The sequence below is a fragment of the Eubalaena glacialis genome, chromosome 10 (genome assembly GCF_028564815.1).
Source record: "Eubalaena glacialis isolate mEubGla1 chromosome 10, mEubGla1.1.hap2.+ XY, whole genome shotgun sequence".
Classification (NCBI taxonomy): Eukaryota; Metazoa; Chordata; class Mammalia; order Artiodactyla; family Balaenidae; genus Eubalaena; species Eubalaena glacialis.
The window spans coordinates 96,464,993-96,490,092 of NC_083725.1; the positions used below are offsets into that span (position 1 = coordinate 96,464,993).

The 25,100-nt window shown below is 41.6% G+C and overlaps 1 protein-coding gene across 1 annotated transcript in view; it reads left to right on the forward strand.

Moving 5' to 3' along the window:
* Positions 1–25,100, forward strand: part of KIAA1549L (KIAA1549 like) — a 294,252-nt gene that overhangs the window by 126,606 nt on the left and 142,546 nt on the right. The window lies entirely within an intron of this gene.

A 25,100-nucleotide genomic window follows, 5' to 3' on the forward strand; every position in this document is an offset into this window, starting at 1 on the left:
GAGAAATAAATTGCTCTGCTTTGCTTCTTGCAGATGAAAGAAGTAAGGTTAAAATTAATGGCTGCTGGTATAGTGCACAGAGCTCCAGAGTTGTGGAATTACACCTGAGTGTCTACTCAGGTTCGTTGTTCTCATTCTGCTTACCCCAGGCTTTGGGCAAGGTGATTATCCCCATAACGCAGATGTGGCTCACATCCTTCCCCTCCTACCACTACCATGCCTGTACTTAGCCTGCTCTTCATTTAGTCATTCATTAATCAGGCCACGTCACACACTTGCATGAGAAATGGATGTCTCTGTTGTGCACCCGGACATCTCCCACCACCATCTTGCAAATCCCTTTGAGATCTCTCCTCTGAATGAGGAAGGGAAAGAGCAGTGTTCAAGTAAGTGGAAGCCTGGATTTTTGCCTTAGGGCAGCCCATTTCTCTGCTGTGTGTATTGGTCAGGCTGCATAACAAATACCACAGACCGGGGGGCTCAAATAATAGATATTCATTTTCTCACAGCTCTTGAGGCTGGAAGTCCAAAATCAAGGTGTTGGCAGGTTTGGTTTCTCCTGAGGCTTGTGTCCTTGGCTTTCATGGCTGCCTTCTTGCTGTGTCCTCACATGGCCTTTTCTCTATGTGTGCTTATCCCTGATGTTTCTCTCTTCTTATAGGGACACCAGTCCTATTGGATTAGGGGCCTATTCTTATCCTCTCATTTAGCCTTAGTTACCTCTGTAAAGGCCTTCTCTCCAAGTACAGTCACACTGAGGGTTAGGGCTTCAACATACAAATGGGGGAGTGGGCACAATTCAGTCCCTAACACTGTGTGGTCTTGGACAAGTCATTTAACCTCTGACCTCCATTTCCCCATGTATAACCTGAGAGGATTGGGGAATATGACTTCCTTTCAGCTCTTTGATTCTACCATCTCTTTGGGGGAAGTTCAGCTCCTAAATGACAACTGAGGGGGTGACTTGTTTTCTGAAGAGAGACCAGTGGCTTATGCCATCTTCTCTTGACCTTGACACCCCACTGCAGAGTCCCTTCCTGCTCGGTTTCCATCACTCTTCTAGCATTTTCCATACTCACTGCATTGTACTTGTAACGATTCTTTGGCATGTCTGTCTTTCACACCGTCTTTACAGACAGGGACTCCTCTTTATCTTCTTAACTTTAAAAAGAAAGGCCAAACCTACCCTGCGTGATTTGCAAGCAGGAAATACCAAAGCACTGTTCTAGGTCCCACTTTAGTTTCTGTATTTTACCTCCAGCAGGAAGACTTGCACCTGCTCCCCATTTTTTCTTGTTCCTTACTCCATTACCAAAAAAGATCGCTTATTTTATCACCAGTGGTGATGGGATCACATCAGATAACATTTGTGATGTTCAAGAAGTACAAAGTCAAGTGAGCTCACATGTCATTACAAAGATGAACTATTGCCTTTGTTAGGTGGCAGAAGGGGACTTCTCTGGAAGTGAAGGTTAATGTTCATTTTTCACAGTGAAGTATAAGAAGGTCATAAGGAGCGATAAAATTTTCGTAGTGTTTACGGTGTCTCCTCTTGCTTGGCCTGTGCTTTCGATTGCATTTAAGGCAGGAGGTATATGATTTAGGGCCTTAGCTGATCTGCATAATCCATTAAAATGTCACTTTTTTAATTGCAGAAGCTATTCCTCTGAAGCTCACACCTGCTGCTGCTGGAATTTATAGCTATGGCGTGGTGTGATTTGTGTTTGAAATGAATGTAGCCACCTCTGCCATGCCAGGTGTCACTCAGTAATGTCGCCCTGATCATCCTCAGAAACTGGGGCCAGTAGAAATGACTCCCCCAAGAAGAAGTTCTGTGTTCTCCTCCTAGAATCTTTGAGGACCTGCTTCTCTGCTTCAGAAATTGCTGTGCTGGCTCCCTGTTTATAGAGGGCAGAATTCTATAGGCAACATCAAATAAGAGTGGACTTCAAGGAAGGCTTTGGAAATTGACTGTTTTTTTTTTTGTTTTTTTTTTTGTTTTTTTTTAAACATCTTTATTGAAGTATAATTGCTTTACAATGGTGTGCTAGCTTCTGCTTTACAACAAAGTGAATCAGTTACACATATACATATGTTGCCATATCTCTTCCCTCTTGCATCTCCCTCCCTCCCACCCTCCCTATCCCACCCCTCTAGGTGGTCACAAAGCACCGAGCTGATCTCCCTGTGCTATGCGGCTGCTTCCCACTAGTTATCTATTTTACATTTGGTAGTGTATATATGTCCATGACACTCTCTCACCCTGTCACATCTCACCCCTCCCCCTCCCCATATCCTCAAGTCCATTCTCTAGTAGGTCTGTGTCTTTATTCCCATCTTGCCACTAGGTTCTTCATGACCTCTTTTTTTTTTTTTTTTTTTTTTCCCTTAGATTCCACATATATGTGTTAGCATACTGTATTTGTTTTTCTCTTTCTGACTTACTTCACTCTGTATGACAGACTCTAACTCCATCCACCTCATTACAAACACCTCCATTTCATTTCTTTTTATGGCTGAGTAATATTCCATTGTATATATGTGCCACATCTTCTTTATCCATTCATCCGATGATGGACACCTAGGTTGCTTCCATGTCCTGGCTATTGTAAACAGAGCTGCAATGAATATTTTGGTACATGACTCTTTCTGAATTATGGTTTTCTCAGGGTATATGCCCAGTAGTGGGATTGCTGGGTCATATGGTAGTTCTATTTTTAGTTTTTTAAGGAACCTCCATACTGTTCTCCATAGTGGCTGTATCAATTTACATTCCCACCAACAGTGCAAGAGTGTTCCCTTTTCTCCACACCCTCTCCAGCATTTACTGTTTCTAGATTTTTTGATGATGGCCATTCTGACCGGTGTGAGATGATACCTCATTGTAGTTTTGATTTGCATTTCTCTAATGATTAATGATGTTGAGCATTCTTTCATGTGTCTGTTGGCAATCTGTATCTCTTCTTTGGAGAAATGTCTATTTAGGTCTTCAGCCCATTTTTGGATTGGGTTGTTTGTTTTTTTGTTATTGAGCTGCATGAGCTGCTTGTAAATCTTGGAGATTAATCCTTTGTCCGTTGCTTCATTTGCAAATATTTTCTCCCATTCTGAGGGTTGTCTTTTGGTCTTGTTTATGGTTTCCTTTGCTGTGCAAAAGCTTTTAAGTTTCATTAGGTCCCATTTGTTTATTTGTGTTTTTATTTCCATTTCTCTAGGACCTGGGTCAAAAAGGATCTTGCTGTGACTTATGTCATACAGTGTTCTGCCTATGTTTTCCTCTAAGAGTTTGATAGTGTCTGGCCTTACACTTAGGTCTTTAATCCATTTTGAGTTTATTTTTGTGTATGGTGTTAGGGAGTGTTCTAATTTCATACTTTTACATGTACCTGTCCAATTTTCCCAGCACCACTTATTGAAGAGGCTGTCTTTTCTCCACTGTATATGCTTGCCTCCTTTATCAAAGATAAGGTGACCATATGTGCGTGGGCTTATCTCTGGGCTTTCTATCCTGTTCCATTGATCTATATTTCTGTTTTTGTGCCAGTACCAAACTGTCTTGATTACTGTAGCTTTGTAATATAGTCTGAAGTCAGGGAGCCTGATTCCTCCAGCTCCATTTTTCGTTCTCAAGATTGCTTTGGCTATTCGGGGTCTTTTGTGTTTCCATACAAATTGTGAAATTTTTTGTTCTAGTTCTGTGAAAAATGCCAGTGGTAGTTTGATAGGGATTGCATTGAATCTGTAGATTGCTTTGGGTAGCAGAGTCATTTTCACAATGTTTATTCTTCCAATCCAAGAACATGGTATATCTCTCCATCTATTTGTATCATCTTTAATTTCTTTCATCAGTGTCCTATAATTTTCTGCATACAGGTCTTTTGTCTCCTTAGGTAGGTTTATTCCTAGGTATTTTATTCTTTTTGTTGCAATGGTAAACGGGAGTGTTTTCTTAATTTCACTTTCAGATTTTTCATCATTAGTATACAGGAATGCAAGAGATTTCTGTGCATTAATTTTGTATCCTGCTACTTTACCAAATTCATTGATTAGCTCTAGTAGTTTTCTGGTAGCATCTTTTGGATTCTCTATGTATAGTATCATGTCATCTGCAAACAGTGACAGCTTTACTTCTTCTTTTCCGATTTGGATTCCTTTTATTTCTTTTTCGTCTCTGATAGCTGTGGCTAACACTTCCAAAACTATGTTGAATAATAGTGGTGAGAGTGGGCAACCTTGTCTTGTTCCTGATCTTAGTGGAAATGGTTTCAGTTTTTCACCATTGAGGACAATGTTGGCTGTGGGTTTGTCATATACGGCCTTTATTATGTTGAGGAAAGTTCCATCTATGCCTACTTTCTGCAGGACTTTTATCATAAATGGGTGTTGAATTTTGTCGAAAGCTTTCTCTGCATCTATTGAGATGATCATATGGTTTTTCTCCTTCAATTTGTTAATATGATGTATCACGTTGATTGATTTGCGTATATTGAAGAATCCTTGCATTCCTGGAATAAACCCCACTTGATCATGGTGTATGATCCTTTTAATGTGCTGTTGGATTCTGTTTGCTAGTATTTTGTTGAGGATTTTTGCATCTATGTTCATCAGTGATATTGGCCTGTAGTTTTCTTTCTTTGTGACATCTTTGCCTGCTTTTGGTATCAGGGTGATGGTGGCCTCGTAGAATGAGTTGGGGAGTGTTCCTCCCTCTGCAATATTTTGGAAGAGTTTGAGAAGGATAGGTGTTAGCTCTTCTCTAAATGTTTGGTAGAATTCGCCTGTGAAGCCATCTGGTCCTGGGCTTTTGTGTGTTGGAAGATTTTTAATCACAGTTTCAATTTCAGTGCTTGTGATTGGTCTGTTCATATTTTCTATTTCTTCCTGGTTCAGTCTCGGCAGGTTGTGCATTTCTAAGAATCTGTCCATTTCTTCCAGGTTGTCCATTTTATTAGCATAGAGTTGCTTGTAGTAATCTCTTATGATCGTTTGTATTTCTGCAGTGTCAGTGGTTACTTCTCCTTTTTCATTTCTAATTCTATTAATTTGAGTCTTCTCCTTTTTTCTCTTGATGAGTCTGGCTAATGGTTTATCAATTTTGTTTATCTTCTCAAAGAACCAGCTTTTAGTTTCATTGATTTTTGCTATTGTTTCCTTCATTTCTTTTTCATTTATTTCTGATCTGATCTTTATGATTTCTTTCCTTCTGCTAGCTTTGGGGTTTTTTTGTTCTTCTTTCTCTAATTGCTTTAGGTGCAAGGTTAGGTTGTTTATTCGAGATGTTTCCTGTTTCTTGAGGTAGGCTTGTATTGCTATAAACTTCCCTCTTAGAACTGCTTTTGCTGCATCCCATAGGTTTTGGATCGTCGTGTCTCCATTGTCATTTGTTTCTAGGTATTTTTTGATTTCCCCTTTGATTTCTTCAGTGATCACTTCGTTATTAAGTAGTGTATTGTGTAGCCTCCATGTGTTTGTATTTTTTACAGATCTTTTCCTGTAATTGATATCTTGTCTCATAGCGTTGTGGTCGGAAAAGATACTTGATACGATTTCAATTTTTTTAAATTTACCAAGGCTTGATTTGTGACCCAAGATATGATCTATCCTGGGGAATGTTCCATGAGCACTTGAGAAAAATGTGTATTCTGTTGTTTTTGGGTGGAATGTCCTATAAATATCAATTAAGTCCATCTTGTTTAATGTATCATTTAAAGCTTGTGTTTCCTTATTTATTTTCATTTTGGATGATCTGTCCATTGGTGAAAGTGGGGTGTTAAAGTCCCCTACTATGATTGTGTTACTGTCGATTTCCCCGTTTATGGCTGTTAGTATTTGCCTTATGTATTGAGGTGCTCCTATGTTGGGTGCATAAATATTTACAATTGTTATACCTTCCTCTTGGATCGATCCCTTGATCATTATATAGTGTCCGTCTTTGTCTCTTGTAATTGTCTTTATTTTAAAGTCTATTTTGTCTGATATGAGAATTGCTACTCCAGCTTTCTTTTGATTTCCATTTGCATGGAATATCTTTTTCCATCCCCTCACTTTCAGTCTGTATGTGTCTCTAGGTCTGAAGTGGGTCTCTTGTAGACAGCATATATATGGGTCTTGTTTTTGTATCCATTCAGCCAGTCTGTGTCTTTTGGTGGGAGCATTTAATCCATTTACATTTAAGGTAATTATCGATATGTATGTTCCTATTCCCATTTTCTTAAATGTTTTGGGTTTGTTATTGTAGGTGTTTTCCTTCTCTTGTGTTTCTTGCCTAGAGAAGTTCCTTTAGCATTTGTTGTAAAGCTGGTTTGGTGGTGCTGAACTCTCTCAGCTTTTGCTTGTCTGTAAAGGTTTTAATTTCTCCATCAAATCTGAATGAGATCCTTGCTGGGTAGAGTAATCTTGGTTGTAGGTTTTTCTCCTTCATCACTTTAAGTATATCCTGCCACTCCCTTCTGGCTTGCAGCGTTTCTGCTGAAAGATCAGCTGTTAACCTTATGGGGATGCCCTTGTGTGTTATCTGTTGTTTTTCCCTTGCTGCTTTTAATATGTTTTCTTTATATTTAATTTTTGACAGTTTGATTAATATGTGTCTTGGTGTGTTTCTCCTTGGATTTATCCTGTATGGGACTCTCTGTGCTTCCAGGACTTGATTAACTATTTCCTTTCCCATATTAGGGAAGTTTTCAACTATAATCTCTTCAAATATTTTCTCAGTCCCTTTCTTTTTCTCTTCTTCTTCTGGGACCCCTATAATTCGAATGTTGGTGCGTTTAATGTTGTCCCAGAGGTCTCTGAGACTGTCCTCAGTTCTTTTCATTCTTTTTTCTTTATTCTGGTCTGCAGTAGTTATTTCCACCATTTTATCTTCCAGGTCACTTATCCGTTCTTCTGCCTCAGTTATTCTGCTATTGATCCCATCTAGAGTATTTTTAATTTCATTTATTGTGCTTGTCATCGTTTCTTGGTTCCTCTTTAGTTCTTCTATGTCCTTGTTAAATGTTTCTTGCATTTTGTCTATTCTATTTCCAAGACTTTGGATCATCCTTACTATCATTATTCTGAATTCTTTTTCAGGTAGACTACCTATTTCCTCTTCATTTGTTAGGTCTGGTGTGTTTTGACCCTGCTCCTTCATCTGCTGTGTGTTTTTCTGTCTTCTCATTTTGCTTATCTTACTGTGTTTGGGGTCTCCTTTTCACAGGCTGCAGGTTCGTAGTTCCCGTTGTTTTTGGTATCTGTCCCCAGTGGCTAAGGTTGGTTCAGTGGGTTGTGTAGGTTTCCTGGTGGAGGGAACTAGTGCCTGTGTTCTGGTGGATGAGGCTGGATGTTGTCTTTCTGGTGGGTTCGTCCACGTCTGGTGGTGTGTTTTGGGGTGTCTGTGGCCTTATTATGATTTTAGGCAGCCTCTCTGTTAATGGATGGGGCTGTGTTCCTCTCTTGCTAGTTGTTTGGCATAGGGTGTCCAGCACTGTAGCTTGCTGGTCGTTGAGTGAAGCTGGGTCTTGATGTTGAGATGGAGATCTGTGAGAGATTTTCGCCGTTTGGTATTACGTGGAGCTGGGAGGTCTCTTGTGGACCAGTGTCCTGAAGTTGGCTCTCCCACTTCAGAGGCACAGCCCTGATGCCTGGCTGGAGCACCAAGAGCCTTTCATCCACACGGCTCAGAATAAAAGGGAGAAAAAATGGAAAGAAAGAAAAAAGAGGATAAAATAAAATAAAATAAAGCAATTATAATAAAAAATAAGAAAAAAATTATTAAGAGTAAATTTATTAAGAAAAAAATTTTTTTTTTAATTTTTAAAAATAGATTTATTAATTTTTTATACTAAAAATAAGAAAAAAATTATTTAGAAAAAATTTATTAAGAAAAAAAATTTTTTAATTTTTTAAAATAAAAAATATGAAAAAACTTATTAAAAATTTTTTTTTAAAAATAGAAAATAAGGAAAAAATTATTAAGAAAACATTTATTAGGGAAAAAAAAAATTTTTAAGCCAAAAAAAAAAAAAACGGACGGACCTAACCCTAGGACTAACGGTGAGAGCAAAGCTATACAGACAAAATCTCACCCAGAAGCATACACATCTACACTCACAAAAAAAAGGAAAAGGGGAAAAGTTAATATATCCTGCTCCCAAAGTCCATCTCCTAAATTTGGGATGATTCGTTGTCTATTCAGGTATTCAACAGATGCAGGCACATCAAGTTGTTTGTGGAGCTTTAATCCGCTGCTTCTGAGGCTGCTGGGAGAGATTTCCCTTTCTCTTCTTTGTTCGTACAGCTCCCGGGGTTCAGCTTTGGATTTGGACCCGCCTCTGCATGTAGGTCCCCTGAGGGCGTCTGTTCCCCGCCCAGACAGAACGGGGTTAAAGGAGCAGCTGATTCGGGGGCTCTGGCTCAGTCAGGCCGGGGGGAGGGAGCGGTACGGAGGAGGCGGGGCGAGCCTGCGGCGGCAGAAGCCGGCGTGACGTTGCAGCAGCCTGAGGCGCGCCGTGCGCTCTCCCGGGGAAGTTGTCCCCGGATTACGGGAGCCTGGCCGTGGCGGGCTGCACAGGCTCCCGGGAGGGGCGGTGCGGAGAATGACCTGTGCTCGCCCACAGGCTGTTTGGTGGCGGCAGCAGCAGCCTTAGCGTCCCATGCCCGTCTCTGGGGTCCGCGCTGATAGCCGCAGCTCGCGCCCGTCTCTGGAGTTCGTTTAAGTGGCGCTCTGAATCCCCTCTCCTTGCACGCCGCGAAACAAAGAGGCAAGAAAAAGTCTCCTGCCTCTTCGGCAGCTGCAGACTTTTTCTCGTGCACCCTCCCGGCTAGTTGTGGTGCGCTAGACCCTTCAGGCTGTGTTCACGCAGCCAACCCCAGTCCTCTCCCTGGGATCCGACCGAAGCCCGCGCCTCAGCTCCCAGCCCCCGCCCGCCCCGGCGGGTGAGCAGACAAGCCTCTCGGGCTGGTGAGTGCTGCTCGGCGCCGAGCCTCTGTGCGGGAATCTCTCCGTTTTTCCCTCTGCGTCCCTGTTGCTGTGGGATCCGCGCTGATAGCCGCGGCTCGCGCCCGTCTCTGGAGCTCGTTTAGGCGGCGCTCTGAATCCCCTCTCCTTGCGCGCCGCGAAACAAAGAGGCAAGAAAAATTCTCTTGCCTCTTTGGCAGCTGCAGTCTTTTTCCCGGACTCCCTCCCGGCTAGCACCGAAGCCCGAGCCCCAGCTCCCAGGCCCCGCCCGCCCCGGCGGCTGAGCAGACAAGCCTCTCGGGCTGGTGAGTGCTGGTCGGCACCGCTCCTCTGTGCGGGAATCTCCGCTTTGCCCTCCGCACCAATGTGGCTGCGCTCTCCTCCGTGGCTCCGAAGCTTCCCCCCTCTGCTACCCGCAGTCTCTGCCCACGAAGGGGCTTCCTAGTGTGTGGAAACCTTTCCTCCTTCACAGCTCCCTCCCACTGGTGCAGGTCCCGTCCCTATTCTTTTGTCTCTGTTATTTCTTTTTTCTTTTGCCCTACCCAAGTACGTGGGGATTTTCTTGCCTTTTGGGAGGTCTGACGTCTTCTGCCAGCGTTCAGTGGGTGTTCTGTAGGAGCAGTTCCACGTGTAGATGTATTTCTCATGTATCTGTGGGGAGGAAGGTGATCTCCGCGTCTTACTCTTCCGCCATCTTGCCCCTCCCGGAAATTGACTGTTTATAGCAAATTGGTGACAACCGTTAGGCCAAGAGATGGCAGAAGTAGCTTTCATTAGTGCACGTCGAAGGGACTTGCTGGGACAGTGTAGGGCAGCTTGTTTCTAGAATCCCAGAACTGTTTGTCTCTAAAGTAAACAGATTTTAGGGACACGGATATTGGACTCAAGCTTCTCAGGTACTTGCAAAAAAAAAAGATGAGGGCTCCTAGAACTGGGGCAGCCAGCCATGAGGGCAAAGTTTTGGTGATGCTGGAGAGGACTTGGGCATGGCCAGAGAGGAGAGGGAGGCTGAGACACCTAGGAAAATTATCTAAAACTTAGGGGTGTGAAGGCCTTGAGCTCCTGGGGGTAAGAAACAAGATGAAGCTAGTGCAAGGGTTCCCAAGTTTCCTGTTCCTCAGAGTCAACTAACTGTGGAGCTTCTTCAAGTATGGTTAGCTGGGGCCCTGGAGCGTCTGTCTCAGTAGGTGTGGGGTGGTTGTAGCCAGATGTGAAGCTGAGTTTGAGAACCACCAAGACAGGGAAACAAACAGGAGGGAAAGCATGTGGGAGCAGTATGGTGCTGTGGAAAGAACACGGGCTTGGGAGTCACACAGACCAAGTTAAAGTCTCACTTAGGCAGGTTACCACTGGAAACTCCATTTCCTCTACCCCCTTTCCATCTGTGCTTTCCCAGGCCCCCAGAAACTGGAAACCTAAAAATTCCTTTTCCATGGCTCCAGTACAGGGAGGGTTTGGCCAATCTAAGGCACTTCCATGACACCCAGAAGCAGAGGCCACAACTTCCACTACTGTTCTTTCTCTAGGAGAACACAGGCATGGCTGTGTTGGCTTCTTTTCTGCAGTATCCCAATTCTTTGGTGTGATTTTGGGTGTGTTCCTGGAAGTTCTGTCTTTAGAGGTTGTTTCTTCAGACCTCCCAACAAATTTCTGAAGCCATTTATTATGTCTAGGAAACCCCTTCCTGCTTATATTGGCTTTTCTGCTATCAAAGTCTGGCTGATACATGGAGACTATAATATCTTACTGAAAGTATTGTTGGGAGGATTAATGAGATAACATATGTCGAGTATCCATACATTGCTGGCCCTCAGTAGAATTAATTTCTTTTCAGAAAGGAACACAATTTCCAACTAGACGACATTGGAAGAGACAATTGAAGGAGTCATTGTTAATCAGGGAATCAGTCATGCAATGTTACTAAGCTCCAGGTGCATACTTCCATCACAATGTTGCAATTCATGGTTGCCCAGGTGAATCTGAGTTATCTGGTCATCCATCCCACAAAATGCAAAGCCGTGGCACGCAGGATGGATGACTGTAAATTCTAAGTCCCAAATACACGCTGGTGTTGGAGTGTTCTATCGAGCCTGTGGGTGGAATCTCCTTGCATGGATGACATATGTCAAGGATATAGGCTCTGGAGTCTGACTGCACAAGTTCAAATGCCTTGTTACCCTCTCCAGCTTGGGTTAATAACCTCAGCTCTCTGAGCTTCAGCTTTTCCACCTTAAGATGGGGGTACTAAGAGTATCTACCTTAGTATTGCTGTGAGGATTAAATGGATTAATGCATCTGAAAGGCTCAGCCCAGCCTGGCCCATGGTGAATATGTATGCCATAAATGTTAGCTAGTATTAGGTTGAGAGTGATAATTTCTCTAGAGAGCTTCTTCTAAGGAAGAAATTTGCCTGAGGTCTTTTTCACAAGCTTGTTAACCATTTCTCTTGGATCATCTTGATAACGTACTGCTGTAAGTGTATGACTAACTCAGAATATTCTGATTTTAACACTATACATGATCAGGTAAAATTCCAGTGGCTAGATTATTTATTTTGTTGATTATATTATTGTGAGAAATCTTCATTAAAAGATGATCAAATTTATAGTTTCAAAAATAGACAAGGTAACAAGTATAGATATCCTGATATTTTTCTCAGAGTGACAATTTAATGGACATAGAAAATAATTATGGGGCTTCCCTGGTGCCGCAGTGGTTAAGAATCCGCCTGCCAATGCAGGGGATACGGGTTCGAGCCCTGGTCCGGGAAGATCCCACATGCCGCAGAGCAACTAATCCTGTGTGCCACAACTACTGAGCCTGCGCTCTAGAGCCCGCGAGCCACAAGTACTGAAGCCCGCATGCCTAGAGCCCGTGCTCTGCATTAAGAGAAGCCACCGCAGTGAGAAGCCTATGTACCACAACGAAGAGTGGCCCCCACTCGCAGCAACTAGAGAAAGCCCGTGCGCAGCAACAAAGACCCAACTCAGCCAAAAATAAATTAGTTTATAAAAAAAAAAAAGAAAATAATTATGGTACAGTGGACTCATTTTTTTAATACACACAATTAGGCTTTTAATTTGGCCATCATTTTCTTAAAACATTTACCTTTTAATACCGCAGTGGTGGTAATGATTAATACATAATAGTCACATTTTTTTCAGGCAATCTAGTTTATTTCTGTTTTATAACAACCCCAAGGAAAGGAGGTGTAAGGCAAGGAGGTGGTTCTACCTCATGAAGCCATCCAGGGATTCAGGTGCTTTTCTCTTGCTCCTTAGCCATGTCCTAAGGTGTGTCCCTTGTTCGTACAGTACAAGCTGGCTTACCAGTTACATATGTTATGTTCCAACCCAAAGGGAGAGTATGAAAGAATGGAGGGACAGCATTTTCTTTGTAAGAAATAGAATATTGCTTTCGTTCACATTCCACTGGTGAGAACTTAAGTCACCTGGTCACGTCATTTGCAAAGGATAACGAAATATTGCTGATGGTTACTATGTATTGTACTAGGCACTATTCTAAACTCTTTTAATGCCATGTCTCCTTTAGTCCTCACATCAGCTATGTAAGGAAGGTATTTCATAGGTGAGAAAATCGAGGCAGAGAGAAGTAAAACGACTTGCCCAAAGTCACACAACAAGTAAGTATAGTGCTGGGATTTTTATCTGGGTCTGTCAGGTTCCAAGGCTCATGTTCATATCCACCGAGACGAAAGAGAAAAAAGAAAGCTAAGAAAAAAATTGCACAGGGTTGAGAAATCTGAGCTCAGGTCACCTTTGTCAGTGTCACATTGGCTCCAGCCCCCTCCCCCCACTGCACGCTTGGTGATGTGGTGCAATTGACGTCAGGACACAGAGACAGAGACTGTCAGCAGTGCTTTCTCCCAGGCCTCCCCTACATGGTGGCCAAGAGTGTCAGCTGGGAAGCCTTCCTCTAAATTTATAGTCAAATTCATCAAGTGTCTTGAAGAAAAAATGAATTTCAGATGTTATATGGTGTTTGGGACTATACTGAACTGTTCACAAATAGACTCCAAAAATGGGGTAAAATGAAAGTAAATCAAATTTCTTCCAACTCAATAGAATATCCCCTGGTGACCTAGAGTCTTATCATGGAGGGATTGACAGTTTTCCTCACAGGGGTTGGGGTGGAGGTGGATTGCAAATGTACAGAAGGTTTGGATGGTCGGAGTCTTTGGGTGCTAGTAACACTCACACTAGCTGAACCAGAGATGGGGATTTTATTGGAAGGCTGCAGGGATACATCAAGGAACCCCAGAAGAGAGAGTACCACCGGGCTTGGTGAGAGAAGAACCAGCATATCCAGGACCGGCCATCTCTGTTTCTATTGTCTGTCTCTGCCTCTCTCTCTCTCTCTTTCTTGTCCCACTGCCCCAATTCTCTCATTTCTGCTTCTCTCTGGTCCTCTCCTTTACGTTTATCTGAAAACTTTCTCTGGGTCCATGGTATTCAATACAAATAGCCAACCTGAAAGGGCAGCATGGAGTCCAGTGCCCGCCCCCCGCAACACCTTACTGAAGCTCTATGTGGCCCAGGGGCAGCTTGATTGCTGCAGGGTCAGGTACAGTTAGCTCCCCCTGGGGCAGGTGTCCACTCTTGGACACCTGAGTGTCGGCAATAGGGGATGATAGCAAACCAGCTTCGTGTTTTCAGGAGAGGGCACTTGCTGGCAGAGGGGCTGTGCACTGCACAGAAGCTCCAAATGGTGTCTTCTGCAGCTGGACAGAATAATGACTGTTTGTTGGTCATTTACCTTGTACCAGACTCTCTACCGTCTGAAAATGAAAATCAAGACTGCCTTGATCATTCCATAGTATTTTACTCATACCCCAATCTAGGGCATCTGGACAGGTCCAAGGCCCAAGGAGGTAAATGGCAAAGGCAGATGCAGTTGCAGCTCTATTTGCTCCAGGTACAAAGGTCGCTCGCTTGGAGAGTTTGGTTCGTGTTGCAGTGTGAGCTGCACAGCTGCTCCTCGCCGTTCCAGGTACCTCTTTTGAGGCATCTGGGTGACTTCAAGGTTGACAACCGGGAAAAGCTCCAGAGGTTTATCTTTTTAGAGGTTAAATGTTACACGTGGTCTTGGAGTCAACTAGAGGAAGAATAAACTCAGCAAAACTAGAGTAGTATTTTATGCAAAATCACTAAAAAATTCAGAGATAATGAAAATTTTAGTCTGGAGCATTCATTTCCCAGAATGTGTGGTGGAAACGGCACACTGATCACCGCTTTGCAAATCGCATGACTTTTACAGGTCTACACTGCCTGATGCTGGCCGTGGGGACATCTCAACAGGATCTTCCCTCCACCTTCTCATTTTCTGTACCAGATTTGGAGGACTTCAGTGAAAACCCAATCCTTGCAAAAGTGAATTGTCTTTTAAAAAGAGTGTATCTCTCCCTACTTTATGTCACTTTGCTTTCCTACCAGGAGGCTTCGGAGCAGTCTTTCAACAGGCTTTGCCTAAGCGCTCACTGGCACTTTATTTAATCATAGTTTTATGAACTCTTCATATGCCACCAGCCAATTTTACAGCCCCAGAATCTTGCTTAGGAGACCGACACTGCATTTTCCCACAGTCGATTTTAAAGGCTTTACCATCTGGGATTTTTAGTAACTTGTGACTAGCAAACGGGTGCCATGTTTTCAGGACTTTGCAGCCTGAAAACTCTAGGGTTGTTGTGCAGAAATGCCTGGTAATAAATAAATGACATACACTTGTTTCACATTCGTTTGAAAAGCTAACCATCAAAATAGATTTTAAGTAGCTGATATCTTGTTTAATTTGATTTATTGCCTTAGTGCCTCACTTGGTGGATAAAAGTCAGTACATTATTGCAAAGGTTATCATATTATGTCGGATTTTCTGAGAACATTTGACCTGGAAAAGGATACTATTTCTCATCTCCTCCTCTCCACAGCTGTTACTGTGTTCATAGAAAATGGAAACCAACCAGGGTTAGGTTGACTTGGCTGAGGTCATATTTGCTTGTAAAGAACAGAAGCCACCTGAACTAGTTGAAGCAAAAAAGTCTTATATTTTGGGAATCATGCAAGGTTATGTCACAGAACATAGTGGTCTGGAATCCAGCTGAGTCCCCGTAGAATGTGGAACCAGAGCAGCTAATCTAACTGTCTCTTCTTAAGATTACATGGTCTCTTGCCCGTGCAGCTCCTTGCATCTGTTTCATTCTTCTCTCTCTCTTCAAACCAGCATTCTCTGTTTTGGCACGTATGTGTGCCAAACGTGGCTTCCTGTTCTGTATCACTTCCCTACTCAAGCACCCAACACAGAATGACAATGGTCTCCAGGTCCTAGTTTCAGATTCTGGGGGAACAGTTCAGTTAGCCCAGCTCTGACCAGTTATCCATTCCAGGTCCAAGCATCTGTGACCACATGACCAGAGATCTGCTCAGATGGGGCTATAAGAGCTGATGCTCAGGGATGGAGCAGGGGAGGTGATGCAAGTAGGTTCTCTCAGGTGAGTGGAGAGGAGGAAATTTTCAGTATCTTGGACTCACTAGGTGTGGAAACAGCTTATTTGCATACCCCCTATAGCCTGGAAGTCATGTCTATCCTCTGACCCATCCCTATTAATCTTGCTGCTCTTTTCCTCTTTTTCATTTGGTTCCGCAATCATCCTTTAACTTCCTCTCTTTGCTTCTCCTCACTTCATTTTCTCTCCCCTGTCCCTTAGTTGATGCTTCAGGAAAGTAACATGATGCATCTGGTGATAGAAAGCACACGGTCATTGGGAATCCAAGACCAGCCTCTAATTCAGACTTGCCCAGAGCTAGACCTTGGCCAAGTCACCTAACCACCCTTGGCCCTGGTTTCATCTTCTGAAAATGAATGGAGCTAGGCTAGATGCTGGAAGAAATCTTAGAGATCACGTTGTCCAGGCTGCTAAATATCTATCTGTCTGCTAATGCTACCATTGTGCAAATATGGCATCTGTGGCAGACATTACTAATAGATTCCAGCATGCTTCCCTGCTGATCCAGAACTGTGCTTAGAATCCTTCACAGCAGTCTGGGCAGCCACTACCAATCAGTTGGAGGCAACCCACCTTTGAGATGTGACCGATTAGCCATCTCTAAAGCAAGAAATCAAGGCTCAGATGTCTACCAATTTTTCTTCCTTTTACCTTCCTTAGAGGGATGGGATATGTGAAGTCATTATTCCTAATTTCCTGAAACTTTGAAGAAAAGATAAATGCCCTCTTCTGCCCTTTTCTTCCTAATATTCGTTCAATCCAATCCATCCAATTCAGCCTTTAATTTCTCCTATGGCTGAAAAATTGACAGTTCTTTTAGCAAAGATGTGGAATCGGCCACATTTGTCTGAGAGCCTCAGAATTAGACTGTCTCACTTTGCAACTGTGTGGTGGAAGGCAACAGTGAGCGTTATTTTACTTTTTGAAAATATGTTTTCTGCAGTTATATTTGGACTGAAAAAAGATCCTTGCATTCTCAGCTCAAATTATATTCAATGTTCCTAATTGCTGTTACCCTCAAATACGATATTGAGTGAGGTCACATCTTCAATTCACATTTCTCATCTATATTTACAAATGAAACAGCTTTGGAACATCTGCTCTGCCTACAGAACACTCATTTTTGCAGATGATGCAGCTGTAATGGCTGGTGGCAGAATTGTTTCCTCGACGACAATGCTGGGAAACATCTCTCTCTCCCTTTCTGCCTTTCCTGCTGGATGCTGTTTTCGTAAGTCGCCTTCTGGAGTACATTTCCCCAGGAGAGATGGGTTTAAACTTCTAAGGTAGCATATTTCAATTATTTCTGCGGAAAGGCTGCCTCCTTAGAATAATTACTGATGGCAGCTTCCATGTGGTTAGGGTTAGGACCACCTTATGTAACGGCCTTGAGGTGGGGGAGCTGTAGGTCTAGAAAGGAGACTGATTGTAAGTAGAGGGATGAAAGGAAACTATTCCAAAGAAGACCAGACCTGGGAGAAAATGCCTGTCTCTAATGCATTGGAGCTGGGAGAAAATGCCTATCTCTAATGCACAGGAGTCTAGAGCTGGCTTCCTAGTAAAAAGAATCCTTGCTGTTGGTAGAGAATCTGGCCGTACCACGTTATTCCTCCTTGGAAAGGGGTAGTGCTCTAGGTGAATGAGGAAGAGTGGGGTTACGGTCCATAAAGACTGCATTTAAATGCTTTTTTGTTGTTATGTACTTCCCATTTAAAAATATTATAAGGTAATAACAGTGAGGACTTAAATGCTTTCATTTCTGGAGCCAACTGTCATTTGCAGGAACTTAAGAGGACAGAGGTATATGTTGAATTGCACCGTGAGTAGGTGCTGACCCAGTTCAGACTGTGGGAACTCTACAGGTTCAAGGTGACACATTGTAAGGTCACAAAAGGAATGGAGGGCAGAACCTGGAGATTAAAAGAGACCTAAAAGACATAACAAATTTTTGTTTGTTTTTGGGCAAGATTAATATATATCTAGGATGATAAAACTATTAAAAAGTAATTTCCTAGATTAAATCATGCCATAATTAATGGGCTCTTCTAGATGATCAGTTTTACCCTCTCATGTTACAGAGGAAGAACCTGGGACCCAATCAGACAAAGTAATTTGCTTCACATCTAAGTGGGAGAAGGTAGGAGAACCATGGTCAGAATCCAGATGCCCTGGCCCATGTGTGATGTTTCTACTACTCCCCCTGAGTATGATCTTTGTCATACATTAATTTTATCTTTGAGTTGATTGAAATAGATAAAATCACAGCAGAGCCAAGTACATATTGGAGACTACTTTGTGTTAATCTGTTCTGTTAATTGCTTTTCAAGCAAAATTGGCTATTTGTCCTTTATATAGCGGCTGTAAGTAAGCCCAGGAGCTGCAGCATTCTCTGACTTTCAGATTCAGAGAATAAAGTTATTCTTTTGCTTTCCACTTGTTTTGATATTATAAAGTCACTTTCAATGTTCAGCACTATTAAAATGCTCTAAAGTTGCAATTAAAGCTATTAAATAATCTTTACCTTTGTTATTAAATTTCTTTTTTTCCCAGTAGTTCTTTCAGCACTGATTTAAATTACATATTTTCACATGCAGCACTTTTTCTTGGGGAATTCATTCTTATATAGACTGGATGTTTTGAAAATGGGAACTACCTGATGTAGGCTGGCATGAAAAATAACTAGTTAAAATTTCAGAATTCTGAATAAAGATGTGTATCATTACCATGAAAACAACTTAGCCAACAAATTCAACCTTCTGAAATAGATTTAGGATTAAATTATTCAATATTTCAATATAGTTTGAGAGAAAACAGATTTTAATGAAGTCTCTGTAATAGAGATGTTGATTTCTATATGACATATATTTGTCATGGATTATTTCTATTTTTGAAAAGAGCCAGGATTTCAGGATCACTTACATGTAATTAACAACCCAACCAGTGTGCCACAAGAAACATTTAATTTCTCTTGGTATTTGTAAAGAGTGAAAAAAACATGCTACTATTTCACTGGTAATGGTTCTAACAGTTATTTACTGTGAAAATAATAGTGTTAACAATTCAGGGTAGAAGAGGGAATTGTATGTTATTTATTTTGCCGATAATAGTGTATGTTTTTAACTTCAAGAAGCTTTATATTGATACTAGGTGGCAGTTCGGCAGGAACGCACAGCATCTGCCCCCTACTCCCACCAGATGGTGTGTAGTCAGTCATTCCTAGGCTTCTTCTGGACCAGAGTGGGAACTGTGTTGGATAGGCCAGGTGCAGAGAGTACCAGCATTCTGGTTGCCTCTTGTAGGCAACCCTACTTCTGGCCAGACTCTGTTGCTAGTCACAGATTGGCCTGGAGGAGACTGGAAAGATAAAGGAAAATCCATTGCCAATACTGAAAAATCATGTCTAATGATTCTGGTTAATATTAGGTAAGCCAAGGTATTGGGAGAGAGAAATGGAAATTCTGTTGAATGGAATAAATTTAAACTTAATATAGATAGATCTTACTATTTTATACCAAATGAGGGAAAATGTAGTCTCAGAAATGTCTAAATTATAGAATTCTTAAAAAATAAATGCTATCTTGATAGGACCACATGTGTAAACACTAAAGGCAAATAAACTATAAATGAACTAACACAACATTGTAAAGCAACTATACTCCAATAAAAATTAATAAAAAATAATATAAACTATAAATGGAAATTGCTATGAACATATTGGCTATCTTATTGAATTTTGGTGCTTCTAAAGGGTTTGAAAATTATTTACTTAGAATAAACATTTTCTTTTTTATCTTAGAGGTAATCGGTTTGATCATTATTCAGTCCTAATAGAGTTGACCAATAATTTCTTCCTACAAGAATCTGAATTAATAAATCCTGAAATAGTGATATTCATATTAATGAAGTTAGACTTCTCAAGTAAAACATGCCTACATCAGTCACCAGTGAATATGAATTGAGAGTCAGTAATAATATTTGTATTAATATTGGCTGCTTATTCTGCTTCTTTGGTCTCCACATAGATACTTGCAGGTTTTTAGTGTCTAATTGTAAGAAAATCATCAGTATCCATGAAGCATCACACAACCTTTTCCAGTAGAGCACTTTTTTTTATGTCTCCAGTCAGGGGGGAAAACAGTCAAGTTCTTGATATTATTATTTTACCTAAATTAAATTAACTTAATGCCCCAAGAAGGCATTAGAGCCAATCAGTATAATAATGATGGTCCTTTACATTAGTGACAGTATTTACAGGTTTCCTAGTGGTTACCCTTGTGTTATCTCAGTGATGTGCATCAATACAAGAGTTCATGAATAAGTCTGATAAGGTATACCGGGAAACAAGCAAACAGGAGCAGAATTTGTCAGCTATATAATGACCAAGAGTATGTTTTCTGATTCTTTAATGGATTCAGTCCACCCATCAGTGCTTCTTTAGTTTTTCTGTGTGTCTGAAATTGCTCGAGGGCAACACCTTTAAATTCTGCAGTGATCTAAGCTAGAATTCCAAAGTGTTCTTCAGTTGGGATATTAAGTGGTATTAAGCAAAAAAGAAGAAGAAAAAGTCCCACAGTCAACCAGCTGGAGTATTTTCTAGATGAAATAGATCTTTTGTTTATCGCACACTTTTCAGAGTCTTTAGTGTATTTGTTTGCACTGTGAATCTCCCACAAGAAATTTCCTGAACTGTTTTGAATACAGAACATTTTTTCCCTCAAATCATTGCATGGGACCAGTATTTATTGGAACAGATGTTGGGACCTGGTTGTCTTTCCTTTTTCTCAGTTTTAAGAATGTCAGGTTGTCTGGATGTCCGTAGGATTATTTTCTTATCAATATAAAAAAAAATCCTGTGAGATACAAGATGAATGAGAAGGACTCTGCCTATCATGAACAGCAGTGCAAATGGTACAGAGTTGAGGTTGCACACATTGAGTCCAGAGTTGGGCCTAGGGTCATACTATTTGGTCTTTAAATGCAGTGGAAAGTTTTACATTCTCCTTTTGTGTGTATGGATGTTTTGTGCATGCACTTGTGTGTGTGTTTGTGTTGACTGTCACAAACCTTATAAAATTTTTATGATTTATTAATTGATAATTTATGCATTACATCATTTATTATTATATACACATACATAATTTTTATATAACTGCACAAATGTATCTTGGAGTGTACATAGATTTCTATTTTTCACTGCTGTCTTTTCCCGCCCCCTACATACACACATTTTTGCTTGGCTGCCCTGTATTCACTTACATATTTTGATCATTGCTTATTTGTTTAATATATCCATACTGGATTTGGGTGTTAAAGCAGTACTGGTTTCATAAAACAAATTGGGGACATTTTCATATATTTCAAAGACCTGAATTAGTTTAATAACATAAGAATTACCTATTTTTTTTAAAGTTAGATAGCTCTCAGCTGAATATATCTCATTCTGGTGCCGTTTTTAGTAGTGGCTCTTTTTTTTGTATATTAATTTGTTTAGGTTTTTCGTATCTGGTTTAATTTTGGTTATCAAAATTTTTCTCATGTAATAAGTAAATAAATATTAATAAATACATTAATTTTAAAATTTGAGATAAATATGTGAGAAGCTCTTGTTCTGTCTCTGCTTTCTTCTCTCAGCGTCTCAGCGATAGTTGTAGTTAGATTTGTAAAGAATCTTATTGAAAAAGTGTTCACTTGGCAACTATGCTGAATAAATCATCTTCAAAACCACGTTCTTGACTGTGGAAATAAGCAGACTTCAGGGGAGAAGTCTAATGCAGAAGCTCTGTGAGTTTTACTAATGCCTAAGAAAGCCAGATGGATTATTCAGGTACTCATTGGAGAATTACGGCTGGGGAAAAGGGATTCATTGTAAGGAAAGAGAACTATTCCTGAGAAGATAGAATAAGTTTACCCTCAAAAGCGGGAGTATAAGAATTTATTTTTAATCATAGTTTAGAAAAAAGATATGCCTCTGAAACCTCTCAGTTGGATTTTGTGCCCCTTGATGATAATCATAACAAGTAACATTTTTTTTTTAACATCTTTATTGGAGTATAATTGCTTTACAATGGTGTGTTAGTTTCTGCTTTATAACAAGGGGCAGGACAGGAATAAAGACGCAGACATAGAGAATGGACTTGAGGACACGGGGAGGGGGAAGGGTAAGCTGGGATGAAGTGAGAGAGTGGCATGGACATATATACACTACCAAATGTAAAACAAGTAACATTTTGACTGCTAACCGCATACCAGGTTATGTTTCAAATACCCTACATGGACTAATGCATTTAAGCCTCAAAACAGCCTTTGAGACAGCAATTCCTACCATCCTCATCTTAGGAGGAAACAGGCATAGAGAGGTACTAACTTGCCTAAATTTACACAGCTGGAACAAGGCCATCAGCTGCTCTGTCCGCAGGTCCCACACCCTAAACCGTGACCTTTGACCACCTTCCCAGTGAGATCACAGTTTTGTTTTCTTTTTTAATTTTTTAAAATTTTATTATTATTTTTGGCTGCGTTGGGTATTTGTTGCTGCCCGCGGGCTTTCTCTAGTTGTGGTGAGCGGGAGCTACTCTTCATTGCCGTGCATGAGCTTCTCATTGTGGTGGCTTCTCTTGTTGCGGATGGAGCACGGGCTTCAGTTGTTGTGGCTCGCAGGCTCTAGAGCGCAGAATCAGTAGTTGTGGCACACGGGCTTAGTTGCTCCACGGCATGTGGGATCTTCCCAGACCAGGGATCGAACCCGTGTCCCCTGCATTGGCAGGCAGATTCTTATCCACTGCGCCACCAGCGAAGCCCTACAGTTTGTCAATCTTTGTAAAACAGCGACAATCAGATAAAGCATTCAATGTGTATTTGTGGAATAAATGTTAAGTGATTGAGCAAATAAGGTAGATAACTGGCTGTAATACTAAGCAGAAGGGAAGTACTCTAATAGAGCTAAAAATAAAGAGTTGTGGGAACAGTGCCATCTTAATTATGGGACTATCACTTAGGAGTGGTTTACATTTAAACCTTTCAACATGGGGGAAGACTAGTAATACGTTGTCTTTTTGCTCAACTCTCTGAGATCCTGTTACTGCTTTTCTCTAGGTACAGAATTTCCTAGATCTCCAGTATTTCTTGCCTAATGGATTTAAATGGTCTCAACTCCCCTTAAGGCCATTAGAATGAAATAGTAAAAATTAATACGAAATTTGGAAAGGCTTGCCAATAGGATTGCCTTAGTTGTGAAGGTCAGTTACTGGTGGTTAATTGTGTCTTCTATCATTGAGTTAGGCCATCATGAAGTTTTAAATTTATAAATGACCCTATCCGAAAGCTCAGAAGGATGCCAGGGCATAGGGGTAGGAGAGAAACTCCAAGTCCCATTGGTTTACTTCTCCTTTTTTTTTTTTTTTTTTTTTAAATTTTATTTATTTATTTATGGCTCTGTTGGGTCTTCGTTTCTGTGCGACGGCTTTCTCTAGTTGGCGGCAAGTGGGGGCCACTCTTCATTGCGGTGCGCGGGCCTCTCACTATCGTGGCCTCTCTTGTTGCGGAGCACAGGCTCCAGACGCGCAGGCTCAGTAATTGTGGCTCACGGGCCCAGTTGCTCCGCGGCATGTGGGATCTTCCCAGACCAGGGCTCGAACCCGTGTCCCCTGCATTGGCAGGCAGATTCTCAACCACTGCGCCACCAGGGAAGCCCGGTTTACTTCTCTTGATGCAGATGATCTTCTGTGTGTATGGTGTCCTAGTCCATAAGACGAGGTCATTGTATCTGTCCCATCTGCCACATATGGATTTTGATGACAGAATTGGAAGGAGATGAGGCCATTATTTATAATACTGAAAATGTATAAGCAACCTGTATCCTAACAGTTAGGGGATGGTTAAACAAATTATGATACCACATCTTAGTGGAAATAATATACAGCCTTATCCAATATGGAAAAACGCCTTAATATAATGCTAAAAGACAAGAAGTAGGTGCAAATTTGTATGTGCAGTGTGATCACCAGTCTGAAAAGCAAGCTAACCCAAACTTTCCCAAGAATGAAGTCCAGAAGTACAAGTCACCACAGTATGAATCCTAGTTTTCTTGATGTAGCTGGACATGCACATGGAGAGGGCTGAGGGCAGCACGGGGTTATTTTTCTTTTCTTTCTACTTTTCCATCTTTTCTGAATTTTCTGTAATGATCGCATATGCCAAGGTTTTAAAAAACTGAAAATGAAATTTATTACTGTTATAAAGGGGGAAGATCAACTTTATTTTTAAACCTGTTTCACAAAGGATTTGAAAGCAATAAACTTTTTAAAAAAAAGAAAACAGCTGTGAAAGAGCTTTGAAAGTTAAAATGCTTCTGTGGAAGCAGTAAACAGAACCTTCTGTTTGCTGGCATCACTTCAAGGAATGGCAATTTGATTTTATTAACTGGTGCATTTCGTTTTAAAAAGCCCCAGGAGAAATCATCTTAGGCAAAAACATATCAGGCGCCAAACTTCAGGACTGTGGGGTCTGGGGTGTGGGGTGATTGCTTCAGCATAGCAGTGATGCTTAATCCATCTCTTTTGACCTTCTGGGAATCGAAGCCTGACAGGTCTTGGTGATTTAGAGCTGTGTTCCAGTAATGTTTGTCAAAGCAGCACCAAGGAGAGAGACTCATCAAACTCAGGAGAGGAGGGCAGCTACCATGTGGGCTGGAGGATGGAGCCCACCCCAGACCTGGAGATGGAGGAAGACCTACTCCTCATGTGGAACAGAGAGCCTTGGATCTGAGGTCAAAGGGGTTGAGTCATACTTGGCTATAGGGTAACTCTCGGAGTGACCTTGGCCAAGCCAGCACTTGACCTCCCTGAACCCTGGTTTCTTCACCTGTAAAATGGAGATTATAACCTTTATCTTCTACCTCACAGGAACTGTAAGGAACAAGGTGGGTTGAGGGTATGACAATACTGTGCAAACTGGAAGGGGTTCCACAGATGTGTGGGATTGTGACAGTGCACGATCTGCAGGCATTTCTAAGTTCTGGCTGGTATCCAGATCCTCTGAGGAGGCTTCTGAGTACTTCTATGTCTACTCTGGGCTCAACAGGTAATAAAATAACAATAACAATACTAGCTAGCAGTATAGGAGCACTAGTACCAGGCAGTGTTCTAAGGACTTGACATGTATCACCTCATTTTAATCCTTAAAACAATTTCGTGGTACTGTGGGTGCCATGAAGTAGGGACTGTAATTGTCTTCTGAGGAAACGGAGGCACAGAGAGGTTAAGTAACTCGTCCAAGGTCACACAGCAAATAGAGGAGTGAGTGGGATTTGAATCCAGGCAGTCTGACTATGGGGCCTGGTAGAAAGCCTCAGCTATTTTTCTCTGACATACAAGGAAGAAGAGTTTGGGATATTTATTAATTGGTTGCCTTAGTTTCCTACGTTTAAGGGCTGTTGGGGATCAGGTTTGCTTCCCTTTAAGTGCTGCAGGGAGCAAACCTGCTGGTGAGTGGGGAGTGAGACAAAGTGGATGGTTTCTTGACCTTGGTTGGAAACGCAGCCATGCCTCATCACGCATTAGGCCGGCTGTGGAAGGCTGTCTTCCCCTCCATGCCGCCAGCAGTCAAAGAAAGGAACAGCGCTGATTGGGAAACGATTGTGGCTGG